At 43.2% G+C, this 27,924-nt stretch overlaps 2 protein-coding genes across 3 annotated transcripts in view; one reads left to right on the forward strand and one right to left on the reverse strand.

The window, feature by feature from the left end:
• The window catches only part of LOC117157699 (cytochrome P450 6k1-like), a 209,024-nt gene extending 195,570 nt beyond the window's left edge, over nucleotides 1-13,454 (reverse strand). The window contains exon 1 of the mRNA XM_076619191.1: nucleotides 13,159-13,454. The gene's annotated coding sequence lies outside the window, so the exon portion shown is untranslated. The remainder of the gene's footprint in view (nucleotides 1-13,158) is intronic.
• Nucleotides 1-27,924, forward strand: part of LOC117157593 (irregular chiasm C-roughest protein) — a 158,679-nt gene that overhangs the window by 54,149 nt on the left and 76,606 nt on the right. The gene's annotated exons all lie outside the window — the stretch shown is intronic.

Genomic DNA, 27,924 nt, shown 5'->3' on the forward strand with positions numbered 1-27,924 from the left:
TTTGAACGTTCAGACGACGCGAGAACAACGTTTCTCTCGCTGCTTCCTCTCGCCTGTTCCTTTGTTTTCGCAGCTACGGCAGCGACGCGCGACGATAGCTTCTTTCGAGGATGGATAATTACAGATGAGACGATTCGAGAAGGCTCGAGAGCGCATGGATGATGGTATTCCGCGTTAGTCTCGGGACTTGTGTAATTGCTGAAAGAACATCGTCGGGTGTCGAACGCGAAGAACAGCCACCCGGGTTAAACGAGAACGCAACGTCACTCTCTTACGTTACGACGTCGCAGGGGGTCGTTAACCGCGCTAAACGCGCGCCGAGGCGAGTAAACCGCCCCGAAACGCAAACTTTTGATGCGATCGCGGCTAACGTTGGTAAATCATGTTTTAACGCGAAACACTCGAATCACCAGGGAACGAAACCGGGAACGTATATTTACGCGTGACTAGTTCGTTTGCAACGATGGATGCGTGTTTGTCCGGTTGACGGTCGATAATTCGACCGGTACATTTTCATATAAATGAAAGATATTTAGGAGACCAACGATACCCTATAAAATCGAACATATCAATCATCGCCGCGTGACCGTATAACATCAATCCAGAATCTTTTCCAACCGCTTCTCGCTCTTTTAACCATATCTTTCTTTCTCCTTTCTTTTCTCTTTTTCCCCCCTTTCCATACTTTCCCTCGTTCCACCCTACCAAATTTATCGGAAATTTATATTTGCGGAGCGTGAATTATACCCGGCGTCAGGTGCTCGATTTTTCTTCGCCGCGAGGAGCTCGCCCGTACGCTCGTCCTATTTTTCACGTACACGCGTTGCTCCCTGTTCCGAAAATTCTTCCCTACCATCATCGACTGCTTTCCTCCGGCCTCTACACACACTCAGCCCTGCTCCTCGTTCTCGCTCTCCAGGGAGCAACGGAGCCTCGTGTGCGATGCGTCCAAGTCGGCAACGGAATTTTCGCGGTGTACCTTGCGCCACTCGACTCGATCCGCCGGTTTTCAACACATGGAAACCAACAACAGTAAAATTCTACTGATTAAATTCTCCCGATTCTCTAGCCGTTGTAGAACTTTCCTGTATTTAACTTGAAGCTTTAATGGGGTACATTTGCAATATACACGTTACAATGTACGTCGACTCGATCAAATTTCCCCGTGGAATTTATATCGAGTGTCGTAAAAGGAATTTTGCTTTGTTTTTAAATAATGTTTCAGTATAATATACATATATATATCTTTGATCAATAGTTTTTGAATCATTCCAATTACGTGTAATGTATGATATCGATCAAATGACCACCCCTAGCTGCGTGTGGCCAGCACCACAAACGTGCACCCTTTCGATAATATTTTTAATAACATTTTTCATAATATTTTGATATTTTTCTATATTATTTGTTCAGTTTCCTTGCGAATATTATTCTATAACTACTCAGTTGCCTGCTTGCGTAGACCTTCCCTTTTAAATGTATTCAAAGAAAAAGTCTGAATTCAAGCGAATGAGGGTGTCAATCAATGTCATTTCTTTTTTGCATAATTCGGATGATCTATTCTGATAATAAGAATGGTTCACACTGTGCGAGTGTTATCGCAAACCTACCATAACATCAGCAGAAAAAAAAAATTACGACGGAACGATAAGCTTACGTTTCTTTCATGACACACTGTATTAGATCATCCCATGAATAATGCGGTCGTTGGTTTTCCTATACCAAATGAAAATAAATTACCTGTTGGAAACTGATCACCGGTGATCTTTCCTGTATCTTCTATCTTATTTAGCTTTTCTATTCCAATTTTATAAAGCTTCGATAGTAACAACTTCCATTGCTTGAAACTTAGCTTCCAAAGAAATCTTATTACTTATTGGCTGACCTAATATTTACAATATTTGCCGGTGTTACGAACTACTATCCCCTCTTGGCGGCTTTCTCCTACTCGATGGCCCCGCGCACATTTTTCTCTGGCAATCTCGTGCACGTTCACCCTCGCTTTTGCTTACTCTCACTCGAATTCTGCTTCGATCACCCTTCCATCCCTTTCACTCTCTTTTGCCCTCTCGCATTCTTTCGCCTTTCTCGTCTCTCGTGGCGGAGCCCCTTCGCTCTTGATAGCAGCGTCAGGAGGTCTGAACCCTCTCGTTTCACGTTTCGCAAACCGTTCCCCGTTTTCTTTGTTCCAACGATTCCTCAACCCTGTGATTTTTTCTTTCTCGACGACCATCGTGTACGTTAGGCGTATGCACTCGCGAATTATACAGCACTGCTCGAAAGTAGCATGGTGGCTAATTTGATTCACGGGCGAGACGCGGGGAACATCATGCATGCAATGAAGCGAATACCAAGATCAAATAGCTCGCAGCGTTTCCCTCGGCGACCGCGTGACTCGGCGCTAAGTTCAAGTAACGTGCACCACACGTTTTCCAAGGGTAGATGCGAAACAGCGCATTAACACCGGCTAATTACCCTTTAGGTGCTCCGTTATTTAAATTCAGCATTAGAAAACGCAATAGCTTCAGGAAGAAATAGGGCTAGTCTGTGTTAAAACGTTCCCTGTTCTATACATACAGCACACACGTAATCAAACAAAAATTCATCAGATCACGTTAAAACATATTATTTCCGTAGAAAGTCTCCGTGAAATTCTACAACCACATGCTGTGAGTCTCATACGGTAAAAGCAAATATTTAGTAGAAAATCATATATTACGATAATAAAATATTTTTTAATTAACGCCAAAGTCTAGGTAACGAAGAAAACATGACCTACGTCATTTTCATAATCACGAGTACCTTTCAGCAATAGCGTACAACACGCATGAGGTAACAGACTTACAATGAAATAATTAAAAGACAAAATCGATGAACAGCATTACATAATACAATACGACATCAGTATAATATATCAGTAATAGATCAGTATAATATCAGTAAATGCTCTAATACTTACGACCAGCGGTGTGGGTACGAATGTTAGATATGCATCTCCAGCGATTCCGAAACAATAACCAAAGCGAAACTTGATTCGTTCGGCACAAGCCATTCATCGGTTCGAGGCGAATCCATCCAGATAAAATTCCTCTATTCGGCATTAAAATCAACGTTAATCCATCGCGTGGAATCAACGGGGTTCCGAAATCGAGTGGATCGGATCCACCTAACTCGGTGCTCGATGCAGATTCGAATGGCCGCTCGCGTGGCTATCGGACGATTTATTTCGCACCGCGACAGAATCGTCGGACACGTCGCTGCCAACGGCGTGGACGCTGATTGTTTTTTTTCTTCCTCTTTTTTTTTCTTTTTGGTTGCACAGGCACGGCTGTTTCACTTGCCGGAACAAAGCGGTGGAAACAAAAGCGACTAGCATTTTGCCGGCAAAGGTAAAGGGGTGAAACGGCGGTAGCGGCCAGCGTTGTTTTCTTGCTCGTTATATTTCCAGCCGCTTTATGTGCCAGCTCTCTCGCTATCTGTGTATCCCGGTCTCTCGCTCGCGCGAGTCTGCCCGGCCTCCTCTCCCTTCCACCAGGATGGGAGGGCTCGATAACGATTAATAATTTTTTCATCGCGCTTCACCCGGCCAATGGATCTCAAAGGGAGATAACAGCGAGTCGTAGCGATGCCGGGGAAACCGTCGAAGCAAGGGTGTTACAGCGCGAGTCTGCGGAAAATCTTGCACTGTGTTTTCTCGTACAAACCATCCCAGCATGCCCCCGTTTGTTCAGGTTAAAATGTTTTTTTTCCACTCGATAGATGGTGAATGGCGTTCGCGTTTGCGAAGATTGGATCCACGTATCTAGATTAATTGTTTGACCATTCTACAATAGATGGCGAACACTTTCAGCTGCCTGACGAGTCAGCAAGGAACTATTTTCCTTTCGTAAGAGCGAGGATCGTTGAATTTCATTGGATTAAAATTGACTTGCAGTACTTTTCGTATGTTTTCGTTGATTGGTGGAAACTATTTGATTAAAGCGTGCAAATTGGATCTGAAGTAATTTATAGAAGCAACATTTGCCTCCAGAGACCTATAAAAAGACATAGTAAGAAAGTAGATACTATATGTAATTTTTACGCTGGAAGTCTGAGTATATTTAGAAGAACGCTCTTGATCTGATTTATACTTTATTAGAGCCGATTAAAGAATCTATAGATAAAGAGCTTCTCAAGTAGCAAAATCTGCGAAGTCGACGATTACAGCCGTCAGCTTTCATACGTATTGATCTATACTGGCTTCTAAAAGTAAACTTAATCTCGTAATAGTATTCTATTATACGTTACTATAATGCTTATTTAAAACTTAATACCTAATACTGTAATGTAGTACTTCGTAAAGGATAGAACGGTAGTCTAATCTATCCGTAATTTGGTAATTAGAATGCACATTGTCAAGTACGAGAAAAAATTCGGATACTTTTAAACGATACTGTACATCGTTTATTCAGAGAGATTCCAGGTTTATTTAAACGTATGTAATTACGGATAAGCGAGCCGTGCTAAAGAAGAGATTGCCTAAGTACGTGTCTGATACGTGGAAACTGCACAGCACTTTGAACGAAGCGAGTTACGATACCGACTAATTAATCGCCGCAATTCCGAAAGGAATATATCATTAACGAATCAGTTGGTACAATTTTAAAAAGCTTCCCCGGAAATGCGGACCTGCGAAAGCTCCGGCCGATCAAACTCTCCAAATTATTCAGATCATCGATCTTACCAGAGAATATCGCTGGGAGCGACGCGCCGGATATTTCCGTGAAATTTCTATCGTCGTTTTCTTTCCTCGATTCGTTCGCGCAAAAGATGATGGAACGATCATGTCGCGAAGTAAATCACGGCTGTCTGACGAGAAGTTGGCCAGCCCCGATGATCGATCATAGTCCGGTCGAACGCTTTTCAAATATGCAACCCGACAAATACGAAGTCGCCGTGAAATCAATGGTACAGCACGCGCATCGGTGGCAGACCGCGTTTGTACACGAGCAATTCGCCTTGTTAGCGAACGTTTATCGAAACGTTTGAACCGCGTTTCGGGTTAAGGGTCGAACGCGCGTCACGTGCACCCACGATCGTACGACGTGTTCCATTACGATTGTGCCGACGGTCATCCATCGAATTCGCCAACTTTGTGCACTGCAGCGAGTTTTCTTCGATCTTCGTCACGAACATTCGATACGAACGTCATTAAGGCTTGCACGCACTTCGTGAAGCTGTATAGCAAATAAATAAAGACTCGTCTGGTAATTGCTTCTCAATGCTTTAATTTACAACCGCTTTATGTCATTCCCATTTAGTATAGTCCGTAATCATCCTTTTGGTAGTACGATAGGCGTATCTGGGTTAAGCACCGAGGCCACAAGGACTAGACACCTTTCAAGTGTCTTGACCCTCCCATTTTAGGTCAGCAGGAGTCTTCATTGTTCCTGTTAAAGACCTACTTCAAATTCTTCGAGATGCCAACACTCCTCTCAACCTTACCATAAACTTGTCAAACCTTTAGCAGACATTTTCGAAGAGATTAAAAGATCGCTGGAAATTTTCACTTACACATGCGTATTTCTTGCACGTGTCATTTTTCAGGCTGTAAGAAATCTCTGTTCTTGTATCGTTCGCAAGATTTCCAAGTAACAGCAACGCTCTTCAGCAAGCGTAAACAAGGGTTGGCGATGCGTGGATGTTTCATGGGAGGAGCAACGTGGGAGAAATCGTGAGGGAACGGTGAAGTATCGGCAAATATTTAAATAAGCCGACGAAGACGGATTCTATTTTACTCTCCGTCACGCAGCTTCGTCCCACTCGTCTATTTTCTTGAATATAAGCGACTAGACGCGACACATGTTTATGCAGCGGGGAGCGTCTCTCGAAAGTACCACCGAATGTGGATGGTTTGGGTTAAAAAGAAAACTACAGATGGAGAGCTAAGGCGCATTTGGAATCTTTATGTATGTAAACTACTCGGTACTCGATGATCTGTGGCAGATGTGTGTCTTTGAATCTGCGTTGGATGATTCTTGGTGTAATTTCAAGATGTTAGTTCACACAAGACATAGATGACAATTTATTCGTCGATGCTTCGTTCAATCCATTTTCAATCGAAGGGCGGTTGATCCATTCGAGTGAAATACAAAGTTTTTCTTTTAAGTCCCTTTTTTTCGTGGACTTTCCTTTGGAACCATTTGGAATTTACATAACGTTCATCGATAAGGTGATTTATACCTTTTTTTTCAAATATCTTTTAAATCTTCTCATTTTCTAAAAGCTAAAAAATTCCTTTTAGACCGAAATTCAATTTGGAAAAGATTCGTTTTACATTTCCAGCAGCATTCTACAATTCCTATTACAAGACACAAGGCGAAAATTTTCATTCGTATTAAATCAAGGATCACAGAAATCAGCCATTTCTTCCCAAAGAAACACGAATTCGTGACTTTAACCTCGCTGAAACGAAGACCATCGATCGTAAACGTTTCCAAGATTCACGCCATCGTTCAAACGTTTTACGATACCGTCAGAGCAAATCGACTCGACCTGGTGCTAGACCGAACGACTCTTTTTATCATGGAGTCTCACTCACGAAGATCGAACAGTGCTTTAATAATTGCAAAATTAATACTCGTTCACCCCTCAACCTGCGATCGATCGTTTTCCTTCTCGTGCTATCCGGACAAGTTCGATGCCAGACTTTTGATTCACGAATCAAACTATTCGATCAATCAACATCGGCGAGTTATCCATGTTTTCTTCATTTCCATTCGATAGTTTGGATCGATGACTAACTAAATGGCATTCCGTGCGATTTAATAACGTGGAATTCTTGGTAACGTCGAGGAAAGGAAAGGAAAGGACGACGTAACCAGAACGCTGAAAAAGAAAAGCGCGGCAAAAAGGAAATATTGGAGAAGGGGCAGGACGAAATAGCGAATTCTCCGATTTCTCGGTTGAAAGGGCAGATTTCTCTCCGGGCTCTATTCTATTTTTACACGGCGACTCCCCGTAGAACTTTCGATGCATTGTGCATTGTTCAGCAAGTTCGCCGCGGCTCATTTCGACCAAGTTTCCACAGCTTATTGGATTCGCGAGTCGCGCGACACGTTTCCGCCTTGCTTTCCGGTTCGCGTAGCCCGGAGGAATGAAATTCTATCTCCGGAACCAGGATAGAGAAGTAGGACCAAAACGGTGTCCGTTCGCGTAGAACATTTGTTCGCGTTCATCGATTGATGACTCGATGATTAGCCGATGGAAATACGCGAGCGTGGTCCTTTAATTAGCTTCGAAGGATTCTTCGTTACCTGTAGTACCTATATAAGAAAATATTCTGCGAATAAAAAATATTGTAATGTAACGTAATAATATAATACTTTAATAGTAATAATTGTTGAAGTGGTCACCACTTCTAAGAAAACTCTACGTCTGGTCTTTTTAGTTTTCTCAAGCACCGAAGCCATCGACAGCGTATAGACAAAAGACTCGGACGAAGGCAAACCATAAACAGTAAACAGGCGACGTTGGCTTGGGGGTTTTCAGTTATAGGGTAACACTACTAGCCATACTTGTACACTTACGTTACACTTCCGTATTAAAATATATTTTTACCTTACAATTTATCCACGCGTTTCTCTGTTTATACGTCTAATAACCTCGACAATAATAATACAATATTCTAATAACAATAACGCACAGCAACGAAACAAACGTATTTCCAGGTAAAAATCCAAAAATATGAAGAAATATTATATCTACGACTGATTAATATAAATTGTAGTTAAAAAAATTTTCTCTCGCTTTCTCTCTCTCTTTAAAGGACAAAACAGCTTCCCCATCAACCTAACGTTTTCTTCGGCCAATCTCGTATTTATCGAACATTCTTCCTCAGCTTTCGCTTGCATCCCTTGACAATACAACGTATAATAGTTCCAGCAAGGTAACTGCAGAATCGCAGATGAAAATCACTAGTGAATATTTCCGCCGGGACCTCCGTTGTATTTGGAGTCTGCAGAAGTCTTTCGCAGCGAAGGATCGTCGATAATTTAGGAGCGCATAATTAATAGCTGAAGGCGGTGCGGCCAGTTGCCAGGTTGGCAGTCTGTCGTACACGGGCCCACGTTGAGAAAATTCGTGGACGGAAAGGAGTTGGGACCACGCGCAGCAGAGGAGAGAAAAGACGGCAAAGATTGCTGCGATTTGCATAATTTATCGAGTACTGGCATTTGGATTACTCGCGGCTATATATTCCGCGAGAAAAAGTAGCAGGACGCCTGGGTGTTGGCCGAGAGGGAGAAGCTCGGCGCCGTGCTGTGAACAATACTTTCTCTTCCTGGTTTGCGAGGACCAGGTCCCCGGTTACAAAAGAAAATAGACCGTGCCCTGCCACCGTTTCCTCCTCCATCCGGTGCTCCGTAGCTTTTTCAAATATTATGAAGTCCGTAACTTGTGAAAAATTCAAAATCCAACCGAGTTTTCCGCTATTATCCCACGGTTTTTCCACTGCTCTATCTTTGGGCGGACCCAACGTGCACGAGAACGAAAGAAATAGGAGAAGAAAAAGGGGAAATAAGGAGACGGAGAGTGTCTGGAATACGTCTTCGATCCCTCGTCGATGATGGAACGACACACAATCGGTGACTAGAACCGAGAATTGTCGAATTCCGAGCCGAGTGACATCGGCTTTCAAAGTTTGTCACGATGTACGCGCCGAGGGTGCCGAGTGTGTACGTGTCACACGCGACACGGCATCTTGTAACGCGAGTCCTGAATCCGGGTTAAAAGCTGTGTACACCTCTCGCGTGCGAGTTGCACAGTTGGAAAAAAGAGACGACCGCCCGGTGAGAGAGTGGAAGGAAAGGTTTCTAGACAAAGAAGTCGCAAGAAAAACGAAATGTCAGACAGATGGAAGAGGAAAAGATAAGATGCAGGAATTCTGTGACAAAAGAGGGTATACGGTATCTGAATCTTGAGGACTATGCGAGCGCGATGTACGATTGGATCGAGAACGGAACAAAGGGCTTGAAGTTTTTTGAGAATACAACGAGGAGCATCGTCAGGAAACGAAGAAAATCTTGCAGTGGCTCGTGGAAAGGAAACGACGCACGGGATAGAAATTAAAAGAGAGACGGTAAGAAAGAAAGAGACTAGAAAAGCGCGACGTGGAGAAACGACACGATCGGGTAAATAGTGGAAAGCAGAGAATTAATAGAATGGCGAGGGTAAGGAGGAAGGCGGAAGGTTCACGTGAAACACATGGCATCAGTGCCGGGGCGTACTTCTCCCTGGTTTGGCTGGCAAATGTTTCGGGACTCGCGCGGAAAATGTTTACCGGCAAGAGGCTGCCTCGCGCGAGTACCTTTCTCTCTCTCTCTCTCTCTCTCTCTCCCTCCATCTGTTTTATCCGTCTAGTCATGGTTTAATACTGAGAGACGCGAAACGAGAAAAGTATGGAAACAAAAAAATGCAAAACTGCGAACGATTCGCGGTCGACTCAACTCCGACGGAAGTGTGTTGATATTTCGCTCGTAATGAGCTCGTCGAACTTTTACGTCTAGTTGTGCCTGGTTGCGTTACTCGTATGTCGGTTAGAGACGTATCTACCTACGTGTTTGGAAGGTGGGGATAGTAGAAGGTGAAGGAGGTCGAGGTTGGCAGGCACGTACGTATCGTTCGTACGTATATCCACCTCGCCAGAATCCACGGGATAAGCTCGCGACGACCGAAGCGTTTCCGTGGTTGCGCGAACCGCCGCTGTGAAATTAACAGAATTTCGCTAGACGCTCCTCCAGATCCGCCTCCGACCTTCCTCCTTCCCCTCTCTTCATTAACCCGCCACTGTGTTTCTCTAATTCGTTTTACAGGGTAATGAAAACTACGGCTGGAAATTGCGCGACGTGACGCTTTGTCTTGGTCCCGTGAAAATCGAGCCTCGAACCCAAACTTGCGAACCACTTCATAATTTCGGGGTAACGGTAGTGCATTGATGACAACCAACTACATCGAGCACATCTTTTACCTCGTTTTATCACGCACCGTTTCACCAGTTTGCCGTGTTCCTCGAGACGCAGCTCGTATCGAAACAATAGCGATCCGACGTTATCTAACAGAGACTTCTTGCTCTGCCGATGCGAGGCTGTTTGTAAGGTGTATGGCTTATGGAAATATTTAGACTGGGGTGTCTGTCGGTTAGTTTTGATTCAATGCGTTTGTTTGGTTGCGTAGATGCCCTGAGATTCTCAGATTCTGGAGGCTAGAAGTTGCAGTTTATTTTCTTATGCATCTCGCAACGTTAGGTATTTCGAACTTTCACGTTCGTTAATTATCAGGCACCCGGTGGGTATCTCCGGGGCACCGAGAATCCAGATTTAACTACCCTTTCTTCGTAGTTTCTCTGGCGAAGATACGGCTGTTGTGGAATTCTCCGGGTATTTCCAGAAAAGTGTGCAAAGGGTGCACGGAGTCACCAATGCGACGATTTATTCTTTTCTTCTGGCTCGTGGTGTACGTTTCTCGTTTCGTCGACGCATCCCGCGCGCGCCACCCGTAATTTCTTTCTTTTGTGGCGTAAATGAAATCGCGCGGCGTGACATCCAGTCGAGAAAGGGGACAGACGGGACGTACCTTCGTTCTGTTTAGAATACTGGCACGTTTCTTTTGCCCTCCGACCGTGCTGGGATTTTTACGAGTTAAATTCCGAAGGCTAGCTGCCGATGCTCCCCATCGGGCTACCGGTCCTTTTGTCTCTCCGCGTCGTTAATTATAGTCTGACCACGTACACGGGACGTTCCACTACAGTCGAGGCGCAAGAGTCGGAAGTAAGAACAAAAGAAGGAAAGAACATAGCAAACGAACCGATAAGAAGTACCTACAGTGATTGGTTTTTCTAATTTTGCGATGTTCTGCGAACGAAGTTAAGAAATTGATGTCACCTAGTTTTGAATCACACGATGTTCGATACGTTAAGCTGTATTCACACTGATGTCTGTAAACAGATCATGGTCCGTGTTCATTAGCGGTGTAGATAGTTTCGTGAAGAGCGTTCAGCGAACTTGTCGACGAATAGAGAGAACGTTGCTCTAGAGACCGTATAGTGGATGGAATCGATATAGCGAAATTGTGAAATAGATCAAGGGTTAAAGTTCATATCTCTATATATTTCGAAGACAAGTAATTCGAAATAGTCTGAGGGATCAAGAATTTAAAGCTTCGTTCAAGAAAATCTATCCGTTAATAGAACAATCGATTGTTGAAGCACCGATTGATAGAAAATTTGGCAATGGATCTTTTAAGAGAGATTGAAAAGCAAAAATAGAAAACGATAGAAACTGTTTCACTTTTTTCAAAATTATTCTTTCCGTTTGCCTTCAGAGTATTTCGGAAGATGTACAATCGAAAACATCGAATCCTACGTTCTCAGATAATCCAACTAAAAGAGTACTTTGACACGAATATTGATATTTGTGTAAAAGTAGAAACGTCATACTGTATAGCTCATTATTCAGATACCTATCACTTGTGCTGTAAATATCGATTTATATGGATTACCTATACGAAGAAACGGGAAGTTAGGCGAGCAAATAGCGAAAACGAAGAGAGTATCTTCGTTTACGTATCAGCATACACGGTTCACTCGAATTCAGCCAGACATCATTCGCTGCTTGAACTGGAAAAATTCGACTGTTCGATTCGGACGATCGAGCGACCGGCTCAACGTGTCGATATTGGTCGACGCCTTTTCAATTAAATCGGCACCGGTAGCAGGTCCGAAAGCACACCTATCATTGATATCGAGGCGCCTCTAAATCCATGAAAAGGGACAGGGGGACAGGGCGTTAAAGAGAAAAAGGAAAAGCGGAAAGCACACACACATACATGCTTTATATATATACAGTCGGAGACAAGAGTGAGTGAACAAGTAGTGGAAATAGATATCGTTGAAGTTTCGTTAAATACCGCTTGTTTACACAGCAACGCAAATACTAATTTCAATTTTCCTAAATAATCTATCTGCTATAAAGATACGTAATAAATCAAACTTCGGTATACGACACTAGTATAGTTCGATTAAACTTTATCGTTACTTACCTCTACTATCTGTCCACTTATTTCTGTCTCAGACTATACATCCACTTGTATATATATATATATACGTATATACAAGATCCAAATGGAGGAAATAAATCGTTTATCGGCAAAGACACCCATCGCGAGCGAATCTTCACGGTTCAGAAGGATCGGGCCACGTTTCTCCTCGGCCTGCATCCTTTTCTCTTCGATAAAATATATTTAAACCGCGCTTCGTCGAACTGTTCTCTCTTACCCTTTCTCTTTTCTTCATCGGTTCGCTTTTGCCTTGAAAAATATATGTGTATCGCCATTGCTTGAAGAAACACAAGGCAAAAGAAGACACCGATGCAACCTAGGTGTGCAAAGCCGACTGTGGAGGATCGTCTCTTTATACGTACACCGTGCGCTTGAATTTACGATACAAGCGAAGTCAGGGAGATACAGTGACCCGAAATAACACGAAAATCAAGAATAACAAAATTGCTTTGAAAGTACTATTTTTAAGAAAAATCGAACTTAAAAAATTGTCACATATATATGCATAATTCTCGTTTAGATAGAAGCGGATAATTGACAGGAGGTCATTCTTCGTATGTGCGAAAATAATTGAAATTTTTTCATTCGAAGTTTCGTTTCCTTTTTATTTTAAGAAAATTCAAAATCGAACACACTCGATGGCTTAATTTTCGAATTCAACTTTCACAATTTTCTCGTTTTGATGTCCAGAATCGATCTCATAGCGTGCCTCCACATATTTTGTCACATCCCGCATATAAGTTTATGTATGTGTAAGCGTTCCAGGCATCGTTGGTTGCACGGAATTTCTTCGACTCGGTTGGAAATTGAGGGCGAATCGACGCGAAGTCGAGTCGACGTCATACCCCGCCGGAACGGTGCAATAAATATCCATCGGACGGGCCAGGTGTTAAGAAAATGGATCAACTTAGTGTGGCGGATAAAATTGAGTGCAGCCAGCGAGTGCGTTTGATTTATAGCCCGATCCGCGGGATATTACTCACTCGACGCTGACGCGCGTCTTTTGCCTGACCTTACGACGCCAGCCTCGTCTTCTCGTCGCTTCGTTTCCTCTTTTCTTTTCACCTTCTTTCCATTCTTATCGTCTCCTGCTCCTCTTCTTTCTTGCGTTTCACGCGAGGCGATTACCACCGTCAACGCGTCTCGGCAAGGAAATAACGCGCGGTTTCTTTCGTCCATTTCGCTCGAAGGCGGAGGATGTCGCGGAAGATAATTTATCGCGACGAATTCTCGCGACGGTATTGCTCGACGTCGCAACCTTCGAGACAGCGATAACGCGACCCGACACGTTTAGATGCGCGTCGCGTTGAGTCGATCGCGAATAACAAATAATTCAGCCTTAGCGACGAACAGCTGCTCCATGATCGTCGGAACGACTAATCGCACAGAGGGAAACGCGCTCGAGTATGACGTGAGAAATTAGCAAAAAAATGGCGGGTAATTACGGACCTTGGCTTGGAAAAAAGGTACGCGAGCCAGTCACCGAGTGCGCTGGTTATTATTCCAAGGATGGACTCGTGCGACGTGATTAAATCAGAACTCTGGCGCACTGCTTTTGGAAAAACAACGAGATCCGATGTTTAGCTGGCTCCCTTTGAATTCGTCGTTAAATCATGCACCATCCAGCTGCTCGTTCCACGAGGATTAACCACGCCCCTATGACATTTTTTACCTGCAGCGCAGGATGAAAATAACGAAGTTCACGCTGTGAACTCTTCTTTTCAAAATCTGTTACTCCTGCCGAACTGAATAATGAATTTAATTAATCGCGGTTCTTTTGATCAATATTTTTCTATTTCCTTGCTTTAGCACGCTACAAAGAAGCTTCTCGCGAGCTAAACTGATTAATTCTACTCGTGCATTCTTCAACTTTATTGCTTGGATTATTGCGTGATTACCGCCCAACTTTTCAAAATATCGGTTTCATTTTATAACTTTCTTTATCGTACGCACATAGCGTATGATTCGGATTTAGTTCCCTCTGCTACGATAGATGCCGAACGAAAAAAGTTTTTCAAGATAAATAATTATTAGTACAAATAATCGTAGTATGATAATTCCAAGATTATAGGCAAATATTTACAAAATTACTACTTTTCTCTATTTTTCAATTTCTTTCTTTTTTTTTTTGCGGCAATCCAGTATAATTTCCGTGCTGAAATATCGGCAACGTAAACTGTTACAAGCAAAGAATATAACAGAAACGTCGTTATACCGACGGACTTAAACAATTTGTCGCAGCGGTTCCTCGAGATGCGCCTAGGAAATCTCGTTGCACAAACTCCTGAAGCTTGCAAATTTGTAGGCGTGTCGGTATCAAAGACGCGGGTTATATGAAGAGGAACGAAAGAGCAGCGTTTAAGCTCGTGGAGCGTGGCAAAGCTCGTGGGATCGTCGAGACAGTGGCGCAAACGGCGTCGCCGGATTACAAATTAAGAAGAACTGTAATCCCAGCCTCGCGTTCACGACCCAGCGCAAACGATCTAAAGTGGACAAGGCGAAAGCTCCGTCGTAAATTTGCGCTGATGTTCGGAAACGCTTTTTCGAGCGACGCTCTTTGATGTTTCGTTTAGTTTAATGATTCGAACGAATTTCCTCATATTATACCTACTCAACATATTTTCTGCTATTAAAATATCATCAGCCATCTCTGAATCTTTTTCCTATCAGAAATTTCCTTATTTCATGCAATAATTCTGCTACTGTACGAACATATTTTCAAGTTGAAAACCTATCTGCTAAATCTTTTGTCATCATTTAAGCTGGACATCTTTTAAGCTGCAAATCCATCTTATTTATCTATCGTCTAACTGTCTGCCTTTCTATAATTGTAATTTATTTTATTCGAATCAATAGCAGCTAAAATATAACGATAGTGTCAACAATATTACTTAAATAACTGAATCAACGCGACATATGCGTCAATGTTGGCAAATGGTTTAAACCGGATTTAAATTTCATTAAAAAAATTCGATATTGGAAATTCGTTAAATTAATATTCTGGCAGTTCAAATCATAACAACGCATTGAAACGGGCAGATTCAAATCGCCGTCTGTTTGCTGTCATTCTTATAATTCTCGCATCACGATGTAGCGCATTAAAACACGACGAACGACTGCGCCCATTTATTACTACGAATAATCAGTCTTTCGAGATGAAATAATAAAAGTACACGGTGTTTCTCGTATAATACGAGCCGGCAGATCGAGAAGGACAATTTCTATCGATCGTGGTTTTGCGTAGTGGCTCGAGTACCCTCTTACCAGGCGGGGGGTGTCAAGTCGCCTGGGGTCGTTCCTGTCTGTCGTGTAAAAACGTCCCTCAGTACACACGTGTGTTTTTGCTCTGTCTGACGTATCCTGACGGTTGCAGACTCGTCACGTGGAACGTGACGTTGTAACAATCACCGTAATCAACCCCTTGGTCGTTCTTCGATAGGGAAACCAGTGGCATCCCAGAATGAGAATTCTTCCGCGTTATCACATACTCCTTCTCTACTCTTCAGCGCATCTCGCGTGAGCGCCGCTCATTCCCCGTTCGTTTCGTTGCCTTTACGACACACGCTTCTGGAATCTTGCGACAAATTTCAGCCCGCTCGACCCTCGCTTCCTCCACTTTGGTTTTCGTTCCGTTACGAATGCCTGGGTTGTGAAAAAAAAAAAAAAAGAAAATGACAAATAGGCCAAACATTGTGTTGGCAACTAAATGATTGCGGATTTTGTCATTACCACCTAACGACAAAATCATTTAGTTGCCAACTCAATAGTAAAGAAATGAAGTTTCTGGAACGGGCGAATGTATTCACGAGGGTGGAAAATCGGGTCTTTGGCCTTTCCAAGAATCGCATTCGCCTGGCAAGTAGTTTGGAATTGTCTTAGTCAGACCTCAAATTATCGAGAATTTCCTGGAGGCTTTGACGACCGACCAAAAGCGTCTGTCCATGGTCGATAGGCGGAGAAATGATAATTTCGAGCATCCCCTCTTCCACCACTATCGTTCCCTTAATCGTGTTCTATAACAGTAGTTCACTTGCAGTCTTCTCGTCGTATTATCGTTCCAGCCCGATAAATGGAGGTATAGATCGATCATCGATTACTACGTTTGTCTCTGCAACGGATAAATCGAAGAAGTCTTGGTACACGTCTCTCGTTCTTTCTTCCGTGCAAAGATATTTTCGTTTAAAGGCGAATCATTAGAAAAAAAAGCATTAGTTTCTTGCCGCAGAGAAAAGTACAGGAGCGCGGGTTCTCGACTCAAAGGATACCCTCTGACCGTTAGAGGGTCGTTCCATGGGACGTGACACTCTAACAATCGCCATAGTGCCTTCATCCCCACCTCCCATCCCAGTGGCGTCCTTTTTCGAAGAGGAAAATTGCGACGTGTCCTAGCGAAAACGTGACACGCCGTCTCGTTCTTCCTTCTACATTCTTCTTGCGATCTTTTCCTCCTCTTACGAGTGCCGGGCACGATCCTTGCTGCGTAACCCCGTCGTTTCTTTATTCCGGCTACGTTGTGTCTCGAGAGGACCGGTTACACTAAATGTTTCTCTCGATATTGACTCAGCCTCGATAACGACGGGCGAGTGTCGTTGCCACGCGAAATTCACTTTGGTCCTGTCTCGACCCGCCTCCACGAAGAGAATGTTCCCGCGAGAATGCTAATAACGGCCACTGCGAGACCAATCGGGAACGCGGCGAACCAGAGGATGGTTTTTCACGGTGGGGCCGTGCCAAGCCCGATAACCTCGAAGCATATTTTACCCATTAGGGGTAGCTGGCACGTTTTAACGTACATCGGTAGACCGTTGCACCAGAAAGAGAAAATTATCTCCCAACGCGAACGTGACGCGTCCCCCGATGTGCACATCTTCTGGTTTCAACCTCCTGATCGTTTAGTCGCTCTTTCTATTTCTTCCGTTAAAGAAAAGAATGAAAATCAGGCGTTCGTGTCAGATCGCAAAAAGATAGACGAGCGTATTCAACATTTAAGTCACGATCTAATTCAGCCGGTGGCCAAACACCGGCTGGATTTGAGTAATTAAACGCGACTCGGCCGATGTTATACGACGAGGAACCAGGTCGGCTTATCCAAACGGTGGAACATTCCGCGACGACGAACGCGTAGTCTTGTCGCTGCCGTCTCTTCCCAGCCAGCCAACACGAGCCTCGTAAATCTTCGCCGGCTGGATTATTAAATATACTTGGCATGTCTTAAGCGAATGTTATTCCGACCTTGAACCGTTGTCAACGCTCCCCGTGAACAATTCTCGAGGGTGCTTGGTGAGATTCAGGTAATTGAATGTAAGATTTCGGCGGAATACTTTTATGAAAGCAATTAACCCAATTTCGTGGTACACATGAGCGAAAAATGTTATACCTCTATAACTGTATAAAAATTATCTTCGTTATATCTATATACAAATATTTCAATGCATTTAAAAATGCCGAAGCATATTTCAGTGATTTGTGGACGACATATTTGAAGAAAGAAATATATATATATATATAGGTACATACATATTTACGCGTATGCCGACTATAATGTAGATAATTAATTTTGTACACTATGAAGGTATTTAAAGTGATCAATACATCAAACTATTTAATAGTTGTATCGATATATTGTAGGTTTGCTTTAAAGACGGGTAATCATTATTCTTTTTTCATGGAATCATGTGCATGAGTCGTCATGTGCATCATCTATAATCAGAATTACTAATTTTATCTAAAAGAACCCACCTTTTTATGCTATTTAGTGACAATTGCTAGTGTAGTTCAAAAATATTTATACGAGTTTCAGTTGCGAGTAGTTTGATGTCTGATCCTTGAAACTTGATTTTAATTTTATAATTCGTGTACCTGAAGACGTACTCAATTCGAAAGTACGATGAATCTCGATCGATCTTGAATATCTTTGACGACATCCCAGCCTTATTGACATTGTTTCCAAGTATTGTGCTTGTACTCCTGAGGTTCTGAATTCCTAAAACACGAGCGGACCCAAATCTCTATAGATCTTGCCGTGTTCCATACAGGTTGTCCAATCAAACTTGTAACCAGAGGAGAGGAACGCCATAACCGACGTAGAAGGTACTGTTCCATGCCTTAGCACTTCCCGTAACCAAAGCGAGTCCTGCAAGAGTCAGTGGAGACAGTTAATTGTACATTTTCTAGCTCCGCTTTGTAACGCAAGCATAAGCTTTCACCGCAATTGCGTTCGCTTTGCTGCGTTTCGGAAACGGAAGATGCTAGTTACTTAAGCCAAAAGGCCTGTTTGCAACTCGAGCTCACCACGTTCCCAACTACGAATTAATTCCAACGTAATAATCTCAGCAATATCGCCGTCGGAAATTGTTAAAAAGTCTACCTTCATCTTGATCTCAAACATGCCGCGAATAAGCAACCTTAATGGAATCGAAACCATGACAAATCCTCTTCTTCGTCCAGCGCCGGTGTATCTTCGTAGCTTCACCTCTTCCTTTGCATGAATTTGCAATTTTTCCAGCCAGAAACCACTCCGATTCCTCTGAAGCGAACGAGAAAGCAAACAAGCTTCCGTTTCACAGTTTCATCCTGATGCTCCCGAGACCGCGGTGATTTCCCAGAAACGTTATTTCCTACTGCGAAAGTGGAGCGCGACGTGGCTGTTTCTGACGATAAATCGACGCTCAAAGAGCCGCTCAAGAGCCTGAAAACATCCGGTTCGCCGACGTGGCGTCCGCGTCCGACTCGAATCGGCGGTGGCGGCCTCGAAAAACGATTAAAATTCATTGTAGCTGTGAATCGAAATTCCAGCGCGGTTCATGACTTCGATCCGTACAATTAAATGCTCGTCGCATTGCGCGTACTTTTTCACAGCCGTGTGAAAGTCGAGCATGTGCGTGCAATGCCTCCACGTTCTTGCAAAGCTGTGCAATATAAGCGCGATGCTTGCCGAGCTTTAATCGCGAATAAATCGCGTTTCCTCGATGCGCGTCTTCGTTACTGCGAAAATTAAGGTGTTTGTAGGTTAATTTTCATGACTCGGCTCTAACTACTTGGCTTAAGATTTAATTAACGAATATATGACTCAGCGTCTATTTAATTTTGGAAAATTTGGTTGAGAACGATCTGAGATTCTTGCAGAATATAGTAGAATAATATTACATTGCGTAAAGCGAAAGAAATTACAATTTTGATCGACTGCGTTGTACAAATTAAAATCGAGTTGTATAGTAGAAATATTCATTTCCTTGATACGGAAATATTAAGGATAGATAACAAGCTATACATTTAGATATAGATATCTATAAGTATATCGTACAAATTATTTTTAAATTCCACTAAAATCTTCGTAAGTATGTTAGAAATACGTAGAAATAAATTTTAACGCGAGAAAATTGCTAATTTTATTCAGCGTGATATACAATATCTTAAAAGAGTGGGAAATAAATATACAAAACGTCAAATGGTTGTTGGCATTTCCAGGTAATCTCGTTCCCCTTTCTCAAAATTTAGAAGAGTGGAATACGCGCAATTTACTTATATCCTGAGATTTCAATCACGCGTGAGAACTTTATTCCGTGTGGTTAAACAATTAGCCGGAGAACGAAAAACAAGGAACCAAAGCAATCGTTCGTATCCGTTTCGAGGTAACGGGATTAGTCGTGTTAGATAAGGAAATATTTAACTACGAGAAACACGTAGAACTGCGGAACTCCAGAACTGTTACTATAGAATATTATCTCGAAGACGGACTTAGAGTATTATCTTAAAGCTTTACAAATGGCTGTGAACGTAGACAGCGGCTGTTACAACAGAGAGGAACGCTTCTCTCCTTCGTCGACACGGTTCAATAAAAATGGCAAACCCGCTAACCGGCGCGGCGATACGCGCAGAGCAAAAATCACGCTCGTCACCGGATATCTTTACGGTCTCCATCTGGCCGCGAGGAGCTTTCGCGCGCGTCTTTACGACCGCCGCGAACGATGCTATCCGTTTTCGCCGGTACGCGATATCGCCAGCGTCGGCGCCGCGAATACGATCGCGTGTTACCGGGAGCCGCTTTCTTCGAGACGAAGGAACGAGCTCTCTTCGCTGCTTCACCAGCCAGCCGGTCTTTACTCCAGACGCGTTTTAAAGGCGTGCGAACAACGTGCGAAATGCATCGCGACCAGTGTTCATTCGACGTGTTAATTTTCTTCGTATATCTCCCAGCGACGCTTCGATAACATCGTAAAGGACTTTACGGTGTTGTCGCGGTAAAGGGGTGATGTATCATTCAGCGATTTCTCGGTGATAAAAGTTTCCAGACAAGTTGGAAGTTCGGCGACTTTATGAAAGTCGCTTAAATTATCGGTTTAAACGCTACAACTGTATTATGTAAATGCACATTAACATTGACGGACAAATGAAAATTAAAAATTGTTGCTGATGGAGGGGCAGATAAAGTGAGATTATAAAATCGAAGGGGCTTAGGGGCAAAGCTTACGTATTTCGGAAATTGGCACAGAGATTTGCGAGATATATGTATAATATATGCGAAGAAGGAGATAAGGAATACTGTAAACCTTGTGCGGAATTGTGTGCTATCGATTTAGAATTGTTTCTTCTTTTATAATATACATATTCTAATAAATCGTATATAACCTACAAATTTAGAAAGCGGATATTATAGCATTTATAGAAGTTTATATACACTTGGTTTCAAATATAATTTCGTATCGTTTAGTAATGATTTCATGTAGCTGCAAAAATTGGATATCTGCTATGAAAATGGAATGCAGAGAACTTAATAAAGAAACGCTTAATTGGAAAATAAGATGTGCACTTATATTTATTGTATGAAACATACATATCGTAAGGAAATTTGCTAGATGAGAATAAAATTTTCTACCTGAGATTCAAGATGTTTCCATAAATAATTGTAGTTATCATCTCATATATGTAATTATTTAAAACTCTGGATACGTTTAAGTTATTTTCTGCCACCGATGAATAATTCAACCAATTGGTACTAATTAGTACTAGATAATTTAAACGCACAGAAATATACAGAATACCCAGGATAAGGTTCTCGTTGTAATCTTCAATGCGTGTAAAAGATCTCTACTTAAGTTCCATTTATTTAATTGCTACTAAAAATATGAAAACTCGGCAATCTAATTACATCTGTCTTGCTAAATGTAATTTACTTTTGTAAAATTACATTCTTCCTTTCTTTTCTATGAAGCTTGTTTCTGTCCGCCACAAGTATGCCAGTCCAGTATAGACTGTTTCTACTGACGGACGTTTGCTAGAAATCGTAAAGCTGCAGTACGGTAGTAATCTGAAAACAGTGAGCATCCATAATCTCGGTTAAGGGGTAGTTATTAAACGCGAGATACAACTCGCGAGTTGCCTTTTCCACCATCCGGATCCCATGAAGCATTGAACGTTGAACCGCGATAGAACGCGAAGCTTTTAATAACAGCGATCATCGAGGAACGGATGTACAAGTGTTGTTTGGAGGAATTTTTAACGAGCAGCGAAACCGGAGTCTGTCGCTGGAAATTTATAGCCTGATCGTTTATTAATACCGAGGAAGATTTCCCCAGGCTGTGATCATTGTTTATGCAAAAGACGGCCACAGAATGTGAGCGCGGCTGCGGCTGTCTTGTTGGTGCACGGAGGCTGCAGGCGTTTCGAGGCCCAATTAACGGCGTGTCATGCGGTCTGCAAACGAGTTTTCGTCGGCGGAGAAGCGTCAAAAGGTGGCCGGCTTGCCCGTTCAACCCTATAACATAGTTACGCGTTAATTGCGAAAACCGCTTGAAACGGGATAAGAATTAACATGCGAGCAGCAGCCGCTATCCTCGCGAATTTGAATCAATGCTGATCGTACCGCGTGTTTCCACTTTGCTGTTGATTCTACGGTCCGTTTGGAGAATGTATTTCGTAGGATTTGACGGGGTTGGTTAATTCTCCTTCAAAGGGATAAGTTGAAAATCTATCTTGTACATAGAATGTCCCGGGATTTCACAGCTTTTCGTCAATATTTTCTATGACGTATAATGAAGCAAAAACGTTATACGAACATGCGCCGTTTCAAGCTTTATGAAAAAGTTACAATAAAAAAGAAAAGAAAAACAAAGTGCATAGAGAACATTACTTTGGCCTGCAATATCGTTTCCAATTTCGCGTCATTGGACTTTTATGTATGTATAACTTTCAAAAAGAGATATATTTCGAACGAAAATGACACGAACGATGGACACTTTAAAACGGTTTACCAACAGCTAATAATTACGTTGATTATGCACATATTGTTGTTTCGCAGTATAGTAACTGGACGTCTATTATCGTTCCCTCTGCATTATATACCTTCGTCACAACTTTTTGACGAAGCTTCAAATGACCCACGTTTATACAATTTACTTGACTATACCCATAAAATACATGTACAAAGTTTTGCCATTAAACTTTGGACACTCTATATATATTATAAGACCTTCCAGCCGAATGCTTGATTATAAAGTAGTTTGTACATCCTCTTGATTGGTTTTCTGCACGTTTGAGGTTTATAAATCGCATCCCGGTATTCCACGTTTTTATTGGAAAAGAATCGCTCCACTTGAGAATCCAATTCACATCGCGTTCCAACGGACCCCGTAATAGACGTATTGTCGATCACGGAAGAAAATCGACGATACGCCGCTTTATGCCCCGCCGCGCCGCGCTGTCGGGAAACTCGAATGAATTAGCTGGATCCAAGCGAGAACCGGAGATATTCAACGAGTTTCCGTAAACCGTTTGAATGTGAATAGCCGGCGATGAACAAGCGAACGAGAGAACAAGCGAACTTCGACTTCGCCGCGGTCTTGTCTCAGTGAAAAATTAATATCTCCCGGGCGCGCGTCATCGTTTAAGCTACAAAACATTAATGGAAGACGTTTCGATGGAATTACGGAATAGAAAGACGGAGAAAGCTATTAAAATGAATTTATTGAAGGCATTTGGCCGACGTTCAGCTTTAAAACCAGTAATTCTGAGTCATTTATGGATGGTTCCGCAGTCGAGACAGTACGGACAGATTCGTCGCTACGGCGAATTATCTTTCGTCGACATACGTATTCGTAGGTGAATGACATTCTACTAGGCTGCCAGGGCATATTGGCAGCGAAACAATTTCTCGCCCCGAGGTCGTTAACCATCCCCACCGAAGCATAGTTTTCACGGCGACCGAGTGAAACCGAAGGCCAACGACGCCGACGATGATAGCGGTAGCGGAGGTTACACGACGAGGATGACGGTCGATCTGAAAGTACTCGCGTCCGCTAAAAGATTCATCGTTGAGAGGGAAATGGCGCGAAAAGAGAAGCGAGACGAGAGACTAGACGAGAATGAAAAAAGAAAGCGTAAGGTCTCGGCGAGATTCAATCGTTCCTTCAGTCTGCAGGCAGCTTAATAGCAGACCGGTCACTCCGGCATCACCAAATACCTATATACGCTTGTGTCTGTGTCAGAAAGTGGTGAATTTCATTCAATATAATCTATTCTTCGATTTCTTTAAAATTGATCTGTCGCTTCATATAATCGGCAATTCCATTAATATGGCGCAAGACACACGATAGTAGACAGAGAACGTGTAAGGTTGAATGGCCTCTCCGCTTGCAAGCTATTCATTCTTTTCCAAGTCTTCCGCGTGTTTAATGTTGCATCGATATTCTCCAACGTCGGTTGAAGAATGGAAGCTAGCCCGAGTAACGTCTGCCAGGACGAGAATAAGTATTCCGCGTAACGATCCGGTTCGGGCTAATTCCGACCGCGATAACGAGAATAATGCTCGACAATGAAACTCGAAGTAGAGGCGGCCGTGTCACGGCATAATAATCATTCCAGGAGCAAGCCGTGGCTCAACGTCCACTTTCCCTGACCTGAAAACTTGCACAATTTTTTTATACTCTGGCAGAGAGCGCAGTCATTCTTCCTCGCCATGATGGCTAGACTACCAAATTAGACTATAGACGAGTAATCGTCTCGATTCTCGGAGGGTGCGCTGTTTACTCGCGTTACACGACCACTGGTATCGGCCCCGGATTGTCTAATGGGGTCCGAGACGACGCGGTGCGAGTACGACTATCTGCAATTCTCTTTTCCACCAAGCTTTAGCTACCGCCAACCCCTATAGGACACTCTCTCTTCAGTCGGTGGACAACGCTGCTGTTTTCCAAGCTGGTTAGGTTACTCGCGATAGATTGCGAAAAAGGACAGGTCTCGACATGTGTCTCGTCGTACGAGGGATTACCGGTGTATCGTTCCTGAACCGGGTAGTTTGCGGGGTTCTGCGGTTGTTCCGTGATCTATCGATCAGTGTACCAGCTGTAACGATACGTTTAGCGTTAAGAATATTCACAGTTTCTTTAATTCGTCGAATTAGGACGACAGACAAAGACATATCACTTTTTTATCTACAGTGTTATATCATGCAAGACGTTCGAACGTTACATTGATTAATTTCATAAATTGAAGAATAGGCTTACTTTCGCATTATAAATTTAACATTCTACAAACTTATATAGGTCAATATGAGATTAACTCTAACTTGGAAGAGAGCGTGTTCCAAATTTATGATCTCTAATCTGTTCTCCGATATTAGAACACCAGTGATAAATTTGAAGGATTTCTTGATTTTGTCTTTCAGCCTGGATATTTCGCTTGGATACATTCAAGTTCAACGAACCATAGTTCCGTGTAGTTCGCTTAAGCAATCAAGCAAGTTCCGTAGCCGGGCTGCTTACATTCGAATCGACTGTCGTGGGTCATTGTTGACAGAGATACAACTCCGCCGTGGTAATCATCGTAGTTTGCACGAGCATGCAGCTGTGATGACTAGTTGCGCTGCAGTCAACCTCTCGAATCCCACCGAATCGTCTCGAAACGGAGATTTCGTGCGGTTATAGGCGAAATGTGTGGCTAAACGCGTCATCCTGGCGAAATCAAGGGAATTCCGATCGTCGATTGCTCGTCTAGTAACTCGTAATCCACGCTTCAACTGCCAAGTATGCTAATTGATCGAAAAAAAAGCACGTAACAATGGGGGAGAGGGAAAAAGAAAAAGGAACGAACGTAGAATCAAGGAAAATGGAAAACGACGGTGCGTTTCATCTCGAGAAAAGGCGTACAGATAGGCAGCCGCAATGCGTCGAATAATGCACCGATGAGGAAAAAAAATAAGCGAAGAGAAAGGGGAAGAAGAGCGAATGTCACGCTCCACGAACTGCCAGCTCTTTTTACTCGTTGCACGCGAATGCATTCCTGTCAAGCATACCGCACGCGTGTGTATTATGTGTTCGAATAAATTTGAATACGAATGAGAGTACGATGAAAAAGAACAGGGGCGGTCGGGGAGGCAAAGAGAGAAAGCAGGGCGCGGTGGTCAAGGTAGAAAGGGAAGAGAAATGATAAAGAGGAACGGAGAAAGAGCGAAAGATAGCAGGGGTGGAAAAAAAAATACGAGAGGATCGAGTGGTTGTTTCTCTCTAGATCCGGAGAGTCACTATCGCTGCCGAGGGGAAAATTAAAATAAATCGCGGTTCGCTTGGAAATCGACGGTCGAAATCGACAGCTGCCAATTAATCGACCGACTGTATCCTTTCGTTCTCGAGCTGTGTTGCCCGGATTTTATCTTTTAATTGGCGGGGGACATTGGCCTCGGCCGGATTAGCCGTTACTCTCCAGACTTTGAAAGATCAATAAAGCCTGCTGCGCTCGTGGTACACTCGAAACCTCGCTATCTTCCAGCTACGGCAATGCTCGACTTCGTGCAAGATTGCGTCCAGCGTACGTCAATATTTTTCTGTGTCACGAAAACCTGGTGGGTAGAAGGGAGAGAAAGCAAGGGGTTGCAGCGGGAAAAGAGAAAATACCCGAAACCCGGGAATCACCGACATCGTCTCCTCTTTCCATACGAATTTACGCAACAATTCGCTCGTGTTGTTCGTCGTTTCTCGACCGAATGCCACGCGGCGCTTGTCTCTGCTCGTTGACACGAGAACGTCACTTTAGAAATCAGCGTCTGATTCATCCGAATTTTCTCCGTTCGATGGTTATTTTTAATCACGAAGCATTTAATCATTCGACCATTGAAACGTCTTTTCAATCGAAATATTTTATCGTTTGGCATTAAACCGTGGCACATATTTTCTACAAACGGTAGACATCGTTTCAAAAATCGACGTATGATAACGTGCTGATTAAAAGCCCGTCCCAGCTCGAGGAGGCTAGTGAACTGTCAAAAGGGGTAATTGCTCGCGGTGGAAAGGACGAAAAATGGTCGCATTTAAATGCCAAAGCGAGGAGTGATAAATTAATCGACGCCGGACAGCGAGTTAATTGTTCCCTTCAGCGGTAACAAATGGGAATGCAGAGGGTATTATCGTTAGGCTGGGAAAAATATCACCGGATAAAACCGTGCAGTCGGCTTATAGAGATATATATTTAATTAGCGGCAACGTGCCGCCTCGATCCGCTGCCAGAGAGAGGGGTTCGTTCCTTTCTTACCGCAGGCCCTTTTGTTTCACCGTTATTCCATATAACACGCACACAACGATATACCACGATACGGGATATCGCCTGAACTACGAGGGTGAAACCACCATATTGTGAACGTGCGTGAAGGGTATACCTGAACACGCTGTTTCCATTTCGTTCGACAAAATAGACCGTCCCCTCTCGCTAACGCGACAATGTACTGTACTACCAATTGGAGACCTCTGCGCTATTCTTCGCGCATAAACGTGCGCTCAGAGATACACTGGGGTGAATTTATGGATTGATATCTTCGTGATAGTCTCGAATGCTACGCCTCTCGAATGTCGCAACCGTGTCAGAAAGTTTATGTTTTCGTGGGTTCCTCCCTATTCTTCCTACTACAAATGGATTGCCGATACTACATCGACTGGGGTTCGTTTTATTGCGAGATGTATAACGTTTTCGTTAATATATTTTCTATAGAGATTCTGATTTATTAGTAAATAGATTTGCGGTCACGCATTTTTCAAAATGTGCTTCATGTTTAAGAAGCGTAGTATCGTAAATATAATATTATAATGACGATTTATTTACGATGAATGGATTGTACAGATGTTGATTAATCGCAATAACTTATTATGGTCTAGACAACGCAATAGTTATTTTGTAACTCTCGTCACAACGGATCCAACACTCTCTCTCTCTCTCTCTCGCGCGCGCGCGCAGACCACACTCTCACGACAACGTTGGCAACACTCTCACTTCTTGATTTGCACTCTCCGACTGCTTAAAATTGTACTGTCTGCCCTTCGATCTTTTTTGTCTTCTCTCGGAGACGACCCGCACTACGCTCGGGTCACGCCACCATTCGCGCCTATGATCGCGTATGCACCTTCCTTGTGTATGTGAAAAAAAACGGACCAAGGGCGAATCGACGTTTCTGGAACTATACGCTAGTCGCTACATTGTATGCATTTCGCCGGTCCTATACGACGATCTGTCTGCGGCACAGCATTACACTATCCCGAGAAACTCAAACTTAAATATATGATGGACCAAGCGTATGCCCCCTCCCCTTTTTTTTGATATTACAGGAGATACACGGAAAATAATTAGTCGTCTGATCTCGTCTAGATTTCTATACTCGTATCCCTTCTGACTTTACCGAACTTGATTTACTTCGAAGATCAGTCACGATTGATAACTGATTCATAGCTGGCGCGCGTTGCGCTCTCTCCTAATTAAGCCGCAAGCCTTAGCCGCGATTTGCATACATGCATAAGCACGTGCGTGTGCACAGCCTGCATAATCTCCAAGTTCGGAAGATTCTCGACGTGCCTT

Source organism: Bombus vancouverensis, chromosome 6 (assembly GCF_051014615.1).
Source record: "Bombus vancouverensis nearcticus chromosome 6, iyBomVanc1_principal, whole genome shotgun sequence".
Classification (NCBI taxonomy): domain Eukaryota; kingdom Metazoa; phylum Arthropoda; class Insecta; order Hymenoptera; family Apidae; genus Bombus; species Bombus vancouverensis.